Source organism: Oncorhynchus keta, chromosome 10 (genome assembly GCF_023373465.1).
Source record: "Oncorhynchus keta strain PuntledgeMale-10-30-2019 chromosome 10, Oket_V2, whole genome shotgun sequence".
In the NCBI taxonomy this organism is placed as follows: domain Eukaryota; kingdom Metazoa; phylum Chordata; class Actinopteri; order Salmoniformes; family Salmonidae; genus Oncorhynchus; species Oncorhynchus keta.
In genome coordinates, this window is record NC_068430.1 from 81,204,211 (window position 1) to 81,216,710 (window position 12,500).

Sequence of the window (12,500 nt, forward strand, 5' to 3'; positions counted from 1 at the left end):
TGACCTCGGCCCACATTCCTCCCTAATCCACATCTGACCTGACCTCGCCCACATTCCTCCCTAGTCCACATCTGACCTCGGCCCACATTCCTCCCTAGTCCACATCTGACCTGACCTCGGCCCACATTCCTCCCTAGTCCACATCTGACCTGACCTCGGCCCACATTCCTCCCTAGTCCACATCTGACCTGACCTCGGCCCACATTCCTCCCTAGTCCACATCTGACCTGACCTCGGCCCACATTCCTCCCTAGTCCACATCTGACCTGACCTCGGCCCACATTCCTCCCTAGTCCACATCTGACCTGACCTCGGCCCACATTCCTCCCTAGTCCACATCTGACCTGACCTCGGCCCACATTCCTCCCTAATCCACATCTGACCTGACCTCGGCCCACATTCCTCCCTAATCCACATCTGACCTGACCTCGGCCCACATTCCTCCCTAGTCCACATCTGACCTGACCTCGGCCCACATTCCTCCCTAGTCCACATCTGACCTGACCTCGGCCCACATTCCTCCCTAGTCCACATCTGACCTGACCTCGGCCCACATTCCTCCCTAGTCCACATCTGACCTGACCTCGGCCCACATTCCTCCCTAGTCCACATCTGACCTGACCTCGGCCCACATTCCTCCCTAATCCACATCTGACCTGACCTCGGCTCACATTCCTCCCTAATCCACATCTGACCTGACCTCGGCCCACATTCCTCCCTAGTCCACATCTGACCTGACCTCGGCCCACATTCCTCCCTAATCCACATCTGACGTGACCTCGGCTCACATTCCTCCCTAATCCACATCTGACCTCGGCCCACATTCCTCCCTAATCCACATCTGACCTGACCTCGGCCCACATTCCTCCCTAGTCCTCATCTGACCTGACCTCGGCCCACATTCCTCCCTAGTCCACATCTGACCTGACCTCGGCCCACATTCCTCCCTAGTCCACATCTGACCTGACCTCGGCCCACATTCCTCCCTAGTCCACATCTGACCTGACCTCGGCCCACATTCCTCCCTAGTCCACATCTGACCTGACCTCGGCCCACATTCCTCCCTAGTCCACATCTGACCTGACCTCGGCCCACATTCCTCCCTAGTCCACATCTGACCTGACCTCGGCCCACATTCCTCCCTAGTCCACATCTGACCTGACCTCGGCCCACATTCCTCCCTAATCCACATCTGACCTGACCTCGGCCCACATTCCTCCCTAGTCCACATCTGACCTGACCTCGGCCCACATTCCTCCCTAGTCCACATCTGACCTGACCTCGGCCCACATTCCTCCCTAGTCCACATCTGACCTGACCTCGGCCCACGTTCCTCCCTAATCCACATCTGACCTGACCTCGGCCCACATTTCCTCCCTAGTCCACATCTGACCTGACCTCGGCCCACGTTCCTCCCTAATCCACATCTGACCTCGGCCCACATTCCTCCCTAATCCACATCTGACCTGACCTCGGCCCACATTCCTCCCTAGTCCACATCTGACCTGACCTCGGCCCACATTCCTCCCTAATCCACATCTGACCTGACCTCGCCCACATTCCTCCCTAGTCCACATCTGACCTGACCTCGGCCCACATTCCTCCCTAGTCCACATCTGACCTGACCTCGGCCCACATTCCTCCCTAGTCCACATCTGCACTGTAGAAACTATTACACTCAACTGAACGACTTGATTAGTGTAGTGTTAGCTACATAGTTGTCTTTGCTGTCTTCGTATCCAAGATAATTGTGTAGTTTAGAGTGTGTAGTCTTAGAGTGATTATCTTAATTTACCGAGGTTAGCTAGCCAGCTATTTGTCGTCCTTAACGTAGGAGACACTGCTAGCTAGCCAACAGCTAGCCAACGTCTACCGAATAGAACTTCCCACTCAACAACCCGGTCGCATTCCGCTTCACTCCACAGGTAGTATCACATTTTCATTTAATTTCATTACAGCACAACGGTTTGATTTGCTTGATCGTAGCTAGCTACATAGCCGTCTTTGTATCAAAGATAATTGTGTAGTCTAGAGCGATTTTCTAGGTTAGCTAGCCAGCTATTGTCGTTCTTTTAACGCAACGTAACGTAATCAACACTGCTAGCTAGCCAGCTAGCCCCCGAATAGCAGCACTGTAGAAACTATTACACTCAACGGAACGACTTGATTAGTGTAGTGTCAACAACGCAGCCACTGCCAGCTAGCCTACAAAGTCAACAACGCAGCCACTGCCAGCTAGCCTACTTCAGCAGTACTGTGTCATTTTAATAATTTTAGTCATTAAGATTCTTGCTACATAAGCTTAACTTTCTGAACATTCGAGACGTGTAGTCCACTTGTCATTCCAATCTCCTTGCATTAGCGTAGCCTCTTCTGTAGCCTGTCAACTATGTGTCTGTCTATCCCTGTTCTCTCCTCTCTGCACAGACCATACAAACGCTCCACACCGCGTGGTTATGTACACATCTCTCAAGTTCAGTTAGGTACACATCTCTCAGGTTAGTTTAGCTACACTTCTCTCAAGTTAGTTTAGGTACACATCTCTCAGGTCAGGTTAGGTACACATCTCTCATCCCAAGGCCCATCTACAGCTTTTTGTGAACACCCCTGTTACAGTGTAAACCTCCTCTCTGTAGATTGATGTACAATGAGCAAATACATTTTCCATTTTAATTTAATCATTTAATCTCTCTCTCCTCTTTCTCTTTCTCTCTGTCTGTCTCTCTCTCTGTCTGTCTCTCTCTGTCTCTCTCTCTCTCTGTTTCTCTCTCTCCTGTCTCTCTCTCTCTCTCTCTCTCTCTCTCTCTCTCTCCCTCTCCCCCCTTCTCTCTTTCCCTCACTCTATCATCCCCCTTTCCCACACACCTCCCTTCCTCTCTCCCTCTCTCCCTACTCCCATCCCTCTCTCCCTACTCCCATCCCTCTCTCCCTCCTCCCTCTATCCCTCCCTCCCTCCCTCCCTCCCTCCTCAGTGTTAAACCTGACTCTTATAGATCTACCAGGGATGACTAAGGTAGCGGTGGGAGACCAGCCAGTCGACATCGAGCACCAGATCAGAGACATGCTGATGCAGGTCAGAGACTGTGGTTACGGTCCCAAATGGCACCCTATTCCCAAAATGGCATCCTATTCCCTAGATAGTGCACTACTTTTGACTAGAATGGCACCCTATTCCCTAGGAAGTGCACTACTTTTGACCAGATGGCAGCCTATTCCCTAGATAGTGCACTACTTTTGACCAGAATGGCATCCTATTCCCTAGATAGTGCACTACTTTTGACCAGAATGGCATCCTATTCCCTAGATAGTGCACTACTTTTGACCAGATGGCACTCTATTCTCTATACACTTTAAATATTAAAGTAATATAGTATATCTTCTATGTTGTGTGTAGTTCATATCCAAAGAGTAATAAAGTACATGTTAAAGTAATTAAAGATATGTTAAAGAGAAAGGAGGTAATTAAGTATATGTTAAAGAGAAAGAGAAAGGGGGTATTAAGTATATGTTACAGGGAAAGGGGGTAATTAAGTATATGTTACAGGGAAAGGGGTAATTAAGTATATGTTAAAGGAAAGGGGGTAATTAAGTATATGTTAAAGGAAAGGGGGTAATTAAGTATATGTTACAGGGAAAGGGGTAATTAAGTATATAATATTATTAAGTATATGTTAAAGGGAAAGGGGGTAATTAAGTATATGTTAAAGAGAAAGGGGTAATTAAGTATATGTTACAGGGAAAGGGGTAATTAAGTATATGTTAAAGGGAAGAGAAAGGGGGTAATTAAGTATATGTTACAGGGAAAGGGGGTAATTAAGTATATGTTAAAGGGAAGGGGTAATTAAGTATATGTTAAAGGGGAAAGAGAAAGGGGGTAATTAAGTATATGTTACAGGGAAAGGGGGTAATTAAGTATATGTTATAGAGAAAGGGGGTAATTAAGTATATGTTAAAGGAAAGAGAAAGGGGGTAATTAAGTATATGTTACAGGGAAAGAGAAAGGGGTAATTAAGTATATGTTACAGGAAAGGGGGTAATTAAGTATATGTTAAAGGGAAAGGGGGTAATTAAGTATATGTTAAAGGAAAGGGGTAATTAAGTATATGTTAAAGGGAAAGGGGTAATTAAGTATATGTTAAAGGAAAAGAGAAAGGGGGTAATTAAGTATATGTTAAAGGGAAAGGGGTAATTAAGTATATGTTAAAGAGAAAGGGGTAATTAAGTATATGTTATAGAGAAAGGGGGTAATTAAGTATATGTTATAGAGAAAGGGGTAATTAAGTATATGTTAAAGAGAAAGGGGTAATTAAGTATATGTTAAAGAGAAGGGGGTAATTAAGTATATGTTATAGAGAAAGGGGGTAATTAAGTATATGTTAAAGAGAAAGGGGGTAATTAAGTATATGTTAAAGAGAAAGGGGTAATTAAGTATATGTTATAGAGAAAGGGGGTAATTAAGTATATGTTAAAGAGAAAGGGGGTAATTAAGTATATGTTATAGAGAAAGGGGGTAATTAAGTATATGTTATAGAGAAAGGGGGTAATTAAGTATATGTTATAGAGAAAGGGGGTAATTAAGTATATGTTATAGAGAAAGGGGGTAATTAAGTATATGTTACAGGGAAAGGGGGTAATTAAGTATATGTTAAAGAGAAAGGGGGTAATTAAGTATATGTTATAGAGAAAGGGGGTAATTAAGTATATGTTATAGAGAAAGGGGGTAATTAAGTATATGTTACAGGGAAAGGGGGTAATTAAGTATATGTTAAAGAGAAAGGGGGTAATTAAGTATATGTTATAGAGAAAGGGGGTAATTAAGTATATGTTATAGAGAAAGGGGGTAATTAAGTATATGTTAAAGAGAAAGGGGGTAATTAAGTATATGTTATAGAGAAAGGGGGTAATTAAGTATATGTTAAAGAGAAAGGGGGTAATTAAGTATATGTTAAAGAGAAAGGGGGTAATTAAGTATATGTTATAGAGAAAGGGGGTAATTAAGTATATGTTAAAGAGAAAGGGGTAATTAAGTATATGTTATAGAGAAAGGAAAGGGGGTAATTAAGTATATGTTATAGAGAAAGGAAAGGGGGTAATTAAGTATATGTTATAGAGAAAGAGAAAGGGGTAATTAAGTATATGTTAAAGGTAAAGGGGGAATTAAGTATATGTTAAAGGGAAAGGGGTAATTAAGTATATGTTATAGAGAAAGGGGGCAATTAAGTATATGTTAAAGAGAAAGGGGGTAATTAAGTATATGTTAAAGGGAAAGGGGTAATTAAGTATATGTTAAAGGGAAGGGGGTAATTAAGTATATGTTAAAGAGAAAGGGGGTAATTAAGTATATGTTAAAGGGAAAGGGAAAGGGGGTAATTAAGTATATGTTAAAGGGAAAGGGGGTAATTAAGTATATGTTATAGAGAAAGGGGGTAATTAAGTATATGTTAAATGAAAGGGGGTAATTAAATATATGTTAAATGAAAGGGGGTAATTAAGTATATGTTAAAGGGAAAGGGGGTAATTAAGTATATGTTAAAGAGAAAGGGAAAGGGGGTAATTAAATATATGTTTAGGGGGCAATCTACAGGTGCTACATCCATATTTGGACGTATAAGTGAATGATATGTACATATTGACATATTGAATATAAGGTGTTAGTGTTTCCTGAGCTCAGTTCAACTGTCACACTGCATCAGATCCCAGAAGAGAAGATTGTTTTACTGTTGTTGTTGTTGTAAACAATGTAAATGTAAACAAACTCTATATGGCCTCATAACATGGTTACAACGATCATGTTGATATCCTGGACGGTCAGTCCTTGCATCCATAGCTCTGCCTATGAATTTGAGAGGGGTTACATTTCTCCAGGCCCAGCTTTTTACTGAAACATGAGTCAGTAGAGAGCTTTATTATTGTTTCAACTGCTGATTGCCTCTTTAAAGTAATATAGTCTTGTCTTCTATGTTATGTACTAAAATGTATATATTCTGTGCACTTAATAACTAAATAATCCTGTCTGACACTGTTATATGCAGTTACTAACTAAATAATCCTGTCTGACACTCTTATATGCAGTTACTAACTTAAGAATCCTGTCTGATTCTGTTATATGCAGTTACTAACTTAAGAATCCTGTCTGATTCTGTTATATGCAGTTCATAACTAAAGACTCCTGTCTGACACTGTTATATGCAGTTCATAACTAAAGAATCCTGTCTGATTCTGTTATATGCATTTAATAACTAAATAATCCTGTCTGATTCTGTTATATGCAGTTCATAACTAAAGAATCCTGTCTGATTCTGTTATATGCATTTAATAACTAAATAATCCTGTCTGATTCTGTTATATGCAGTTCATAACTAAAGAATCCTGTCTGACACTGTTATATGCAGTTCATAACTAAATAATCCTGTCTGATCCTGTTATATGCAGTTCATAACTAAAGAATCCTGTCTGATCCTGGCTGTGACTCCAGCTAACCAGGATCTGGCCAACTCTGATGCTCTCAAGATTTCTAAGGAGGTCGACCCTCAAGGTAAGGAGGGGGGGCAGAGTGTGTGTAGAGAGGTTACGTTTGTATGTGTGTGTGTCAGGCAAATCTGTTATGTTGTATGTGTTCTAACAGGCCCACAATGTGGTTACTAAAATCCGATTTGGAAATATTTGGCTGTTTTCGCTGCATAAAAGTGGTCAAACTCTTACCTGATCTTTTCATATAATGGGATGGAGAGAGAGTGGAAAGAGTGGAAAGTTGCCACGGCGACGACCTGTGTTGACCTATGTGTTTCCAGGGTTACGCACCATCGGAGTGATCACCAAGCTGGACCTGATGGACGAGGGACGGACGCACGGGACATTCTAGAGAATAAACTACTGCCGCTACGAAGGGGTGACACACACACACACACACTCCTGTTATAAGCTGCTCCCTCCAGGTTATAACAGGGTAATAACCACCTCTCCTCCTCTCCAGGTTACATCGGGGTGGTGAATCGTAGTCAGAAGGATATTGACGGCAGGAAGGATATTAAAGCAGCTCTGGGTGCAGAGAGGAAGTTCTTCCTGTCTCATCCAGGATACAGACACATAGCTGACCGCATGGGAACACCACATCTACAGAAAACACTCAACCAGGTTAGATATGTAGATACAGAGAGGAAGTTCTTCCTGTCTCAACCAGGTTAGATATGTAGATGCAGAGAGGAAGTTCTTCCTGTCTCAACCAGGTTAGATATGTAGATGCAGAGAGGAAGTTCTTCCTGTCTCAACCAGGTTAGATATGTAGATGCAGAGGAAGTTCTTCCTGTCTCAACCAGGTTAGATATGTAGATGCAGAGAGGAAGTTCTTCCTGTCTCAACCAGGTTAGATATGTAGATGCAGAGAGGAAGTTCTTCCTGTCTCAACCAGGTTAGATATGTAGATGCAGAGAGGAAGTTCTTCCTGTCTCAACCAGGTTAGATATGTAGATGCATAGAGGAAGTTCTTCCTGTCTCAACCAGGTTAGATATGTAGATGCAGAGAGGAAGTTCTTCCTGTCTCAACCAGGTTAGATATGTAGATGCAGAGAGGAAGTTCTTCCTGTCTCAACCAGGTTAGATATGTAGATGCAGAGAGGAAGTTCTTCCTGTCTCAACCAGGTTAGATATGTAGATGCAGAGAGGAAGTTCTTCCTGTCTCAACCAGGTTAGATATGTAGATGCAGAGAGGAAGTTCTTCCTGTCTCAACCAGGTTAGATATGTAGATGCAGAGAGGAAGTTCTTCCTGTCTCAACCAGGTTAGATATGTAGATGCAGAGAGGAAGTTCTTCCTGTCTCAACCAGGTTAGATATGTAGATGCAGAGAGGAAGTTCTTCCTGTCTCAACCAGGTTAGATATGTAGATGCAGAGAGGAAGTTCTTCCTGTCTCAACCAGGTTAGATATGTAGATGCAGAGAGGAAGTTCTTCCTGTCTCAACCAGGTTAGATATGTAGATGCAGAGAGGAAGTTCTTCCTGTCTCAACCAGGTTAGATATGTAGATGCAGAGAGGAAGTTCTTCCTGTCTCAACCAGGTTAGATATGTAGATGCAGAGAGGAAGTTCTTCCTGTCTCAACCAGGTTAGATATGTAGATGCAGAGAGGAAGTTCTTCCTGTCTCAACCAGGTTAGATATGTAGATGCAGAGAGGAAGTTCTTCCTGTCTCAACCAGGTTAGATATGTAGATGCAGAGAGGAAGTTCTTCCTGTCTCAACCAGGTTAGATATGTAGATGCAGAGAGGAAGTTCTTCCTGTCTCAACCAGGTTAGATATGTAGATGCAGAGAGGAAGTTCTTCCTGTCTCAACCAGGTTAGATATGTAGATGCAGAGAGGAAGTTCTTCCTGTCTCAACCAGGTTAGATATGTAGATGCAGAGAGGAAGTTCTTCCTGTCTCAACCAGGTTAGATATGTAGATGCAGAGAGGAAGTTCTTCCTGTCTCAACCAGGTTAGATATGTAGATGCAGAGAGGAAGTTCTTCCTGTCTCAACCAGGTTAGATATGTAGATGCAGAGAGGAAGTTCTTCCTGTCTCAACCAGGTTAGATATGTAGATGCAGAGAGGAAGTTCTTCCTGTCTCAACCAGGTTAGATATGTTGATGCAGAGAGGAAGTTCTTCCTGTCTCAACCAGGTTAGATATGTAGATGCAGAGAGGAAGTTCTTCCTGTCTCAACCAGGTTAGATATGTAGATGCAGAGAGGAAGTTCTTCCTGTCTCAACCAGGTTAGATATGTAGATGCAGAGAGGAAGTTCTTCCTGTCTCAACCAGGTTAGATATGTAGATGCAGAGAGGAAGTTCTTCCTGTCTCACCAGGTTAGATATGTAGATGCAGAGAGGAAGTTCTTCCTGTCTCAACCAGGTTAGATATGTAGATGCAGAGAGGAAGTTCTTCCTGTCTCAACCAGGTTAGATATGTAGACACTATATCAACATTTGACCAGTTCTTCAAAGTAGATAAGACATACTTTCACAAACTGTCTCTGTCCCTCTCTCTCTCTTGTCGTTGTGTACATTCCTCTTCCATGTGGTCTGTGTGTCTAACCCAGCAGGGTGTAAAGGTTATCTGTCCAGAGATCTGTAGATAATGATGAGATGCTCATGTCTCCGCTCTAACAATGGGAGTCGTTGTCCCAAAGGCAGGAATGGAGGCGACAAGCTCAGATCTGCATATTTTGCCCATAGAAACGCATTGGGCTTATTTTGGACAGATTTTTAGCAAGTGAAACCTCTCGTTTCGCCTCTTCCTCTCTGACCCGTCGAGGGAAAAAAAGCAGGTGCAATGGGTTAAGGTCATTGTAGTTCATTATTACGTTTCTGCACTGAACTAGGTTGAATATTTGCTTCAGCCCAGCGTCCCACATATTATTACGTTTCTGCACTGAACTAGGTTGAATATTTGCTTCAGCCCAGCGTCCCACATATTATTACGTTTCTGCACTGAACTAGGTTGAATATTTGCTTCAGCCCAGCGTCCCACATATTATTACGTTTCTGCACTGAACTAGGTTGAATATTTGCTTCAGCCCAGCGTCCCACATATTATTACGTTTCTGCACTGAACTAGGTTGAATATTTGCTTCAGCGTCCCACATATTTCTTGACTTGATATATCTTGTGAATGATTTGATTTCTCTCTAGAGAAACAGCGTGTTGGACTCACAAACAAAAAAATACTGTTTGGAATTGAACCGACGTCAGCCAATTAGTTATAACAAAAAAAAACGGAAATGTCAGTTAATCGCTCGACACTACTCTCTCTCTCTGTGTCTCTCTCTTTCTCTTTCACTCTGTCTATCTTTCTCTTTCTCTCTCTCTCTGTCTCTATCTTTCTCTTTCTCTCCCACCCTGTCTCTATCTTTCTCTTTTCTCTCTCACTCTGTCTCTATCTTTCTCTTTATCTCTTTCTCTCTCACTCTGTCTCTATCTTTCTCTTTCTCTCTCTCTCTATCTTTCTCTTTCTCTCTCACTCTGTCTCTATCTTTCTCTTTCTCTCCCTCTCTATCTTTCTCTTTCTCTCCCACCCTGTCTCTATCTTTCTCTTTCTCTCCCTCTCTATCTTTCTCTTTCTCTCCCACCCTGTCTCTATCTTTCTCTTTCTCTCTCACTCTGTCTCTATCTTTCTCTTTCTCTCTCTCTATCTTTCTCTTTCTCTCTCACTCTGTCTCTATCTTTCTCTTTCTCTCTATCTTTCTCTTTCTCTCTCACTCTGTCTCTATCTTTCTCTTTCTCTCTTTCTCTATCTTTCTCTTTCTCTCTCACTCTGTCTCTATCTTTCTCTTTCTCTCTCTCTCTATCTTTCTCTCTCACTCTGTCTCTATCTTTCTCTTTCTCTCCCACCCTGTCTCTATCTTTCTCTTTCTCTCTATCTTTCTCTTTCTCTCTCACTCTGTCTCTATCTCTTTCTCTCTTCTCTATCTTTCTCTTTCTCTCTCACTCTGTCTCTATCTTTCTCTTTCTCTCTCTCTCTATCTTTCTCTTTCTCTCCCACCCTGTCTCTATCTTTTCTCTCTCACTCTGTCTCTGTCTCCATCTTTCTCTCTCACCCTGTCTCCATCTTTCTCTCTCACCCTGTCTCCATCTTTCTCTCTCACTCTGTCTCCATCTTTCTCTCTCACTCTGTCTCTATCTTTCTCTTTCTCTCTCTCTCTATCTTTCTCTTTCTCTCTCACTCTGTCTCTATCTTTCTCTTTCTCTCTCACTCTGTCTCTATCTTTCTCTTTCTCTCTCTCTCTATCTTTCTCTTTCTCTCCCACCCTGTCTCTATCTTTCTCTTTCTCTCTCTCTCTATCTTTCTCTTTCTCTCCCACCCTGTCTCTATCTTTCTCTCTCACTCTGTCTCTGTCTCCATCTTTCTCTCTCACCCTGTCTCCATCTTTCTCTCTCACTCTGTCTCCATCTTTCTCTCTCACTCTGTCTCCATCTTTCTCTCTCACTCTGTCTCCATCTTTCTCTCTCACTCTGTCTCTGTCTCCATCTTTCTCTCTCACCCTGTCTCCATCTTTCTCTCTCACCCTGTCTCCATCTTTCTCTCTCACTCTGTCTCCATCTTTCTCTCTCACTCTGTCTCTATCTTTCTCTCCCACTCTGTCTCCATCTCCCCCCCCCCCCTCTCCCTCCAGCAACTGACCAACCACATCCGGGACACGTTGCCAGGGTTACGTAGTAAGCTCCAGAGCCAGCTTCTCTCTCTGGAGAAAGAGGTCGAGGAATACAAGAACTTCAAACCAGACGACCCGACACGCAAGACCAAGGCCCTACTGCAGTCAGTATATAAACACACACACACACAAGACCAAGGCCCTACTGCAGTCAGTATATAAACACACACACACACAAGACCAAGGCCCTACTGCAGTCAGTATATAAACACACACACACACACGCAAGACCAAGGCCCTACTGCAGTCAGTATATAAACACACACACACGCAAGACCAAGGCCCTACTGCAGTCAGTATATAAACACACACACACACAAGACCAAGGCCCTACTGCAGTCAGTATATAAAACACACACACACAAGACCAAGGCCCTACTGCAGTCAGTATATAAACACACACACACACAAGACCAAGGCCCTACTGCAGTCAGTATATAAACACACACACACACACGCAAGACCAAGGCCCTACTGCAGTCAGTATATAAACACACACACACACGCAAGACCAAGGCCCTACTGCAGTCAGTATATAAACACACACACATGCAAGACCAAGGCCCTACTGCAGTCAGTATATAAACACACACACACGCAAGACCAAGGCTCTACTGCAGTCAGTATATAAACACACACACACACACACAAGACCAAGGCCCTACTGCAGTCAGTATATAAACACACACACACACAAGACCAAGGCCCTACTGCAGTCAGTATATAAACACACACACACACGCAAGACCAAGGCTCTACTGCAGTCAGTATATAAACACACACACACACGCAAGACCAAGGCCCTACTGTAGTCAGTATATAAACACACACACACACACAAGACCAAGGCCCTACTGCAGTCAGTATATAAACACACACACACACACAAGACCAAGGCCCTACTGCAGTCAGTACACACACACATATATATAAATATATACTGTATCTGACTGTCAGTACTTTTGTAATATGTGTGTGTGTGTGTGTGTGTGTGTGTGTGTGTGTGTGTGTGTGTGTGTGTGTGTGTGTGTGTGTGTGTGTGTGTGTGTGTGTGTGTGTGTGTGTGTGTGTGTGTGTGTGTGTGTGTGTGTGTGTGTAGGATGGTTCAGCAGTTTGGTGTAGACTTTGAGAAGCGTATTGAGGGATCAGGTGATCAGGTGGATACTGCGGAGCTCTCTGGAGGAGCTAGAATCAACAGGATCTTCCACGAGAGATTCCCCTTCGAACTGGTCAAGGTACACACACACACACACACACACGCACGCACGCACGCACGCACACACACACACACACACACACACACATATTGTTTTACTATCCTT

At 43.2% G+C, this 12,500-nt stretch overlaps 1 protein-coding gene and 1 pseudogene across 1 annotated transcript in view; both read left to right on the top strand.

Annotated features, from left to right (window-relative positions):
* The window catches only part of LOC127931962 (meteorin-like protein), a 99,231-nt gene that overhangs the window by 56,319 nt on the left and 30,412 nt on the right, over window positions 1-12,500 (top strand). The gene's annotated exons all lie outside the window — the stretch shown is intronic.
* The window catches only part of LOC127931964 (dynamin-2-like), a 55,814-nt pseudogene that overhangs the window by 13,891 nt on the left and 29,423 nt on the right, over window positions 1-12,500 (top strand).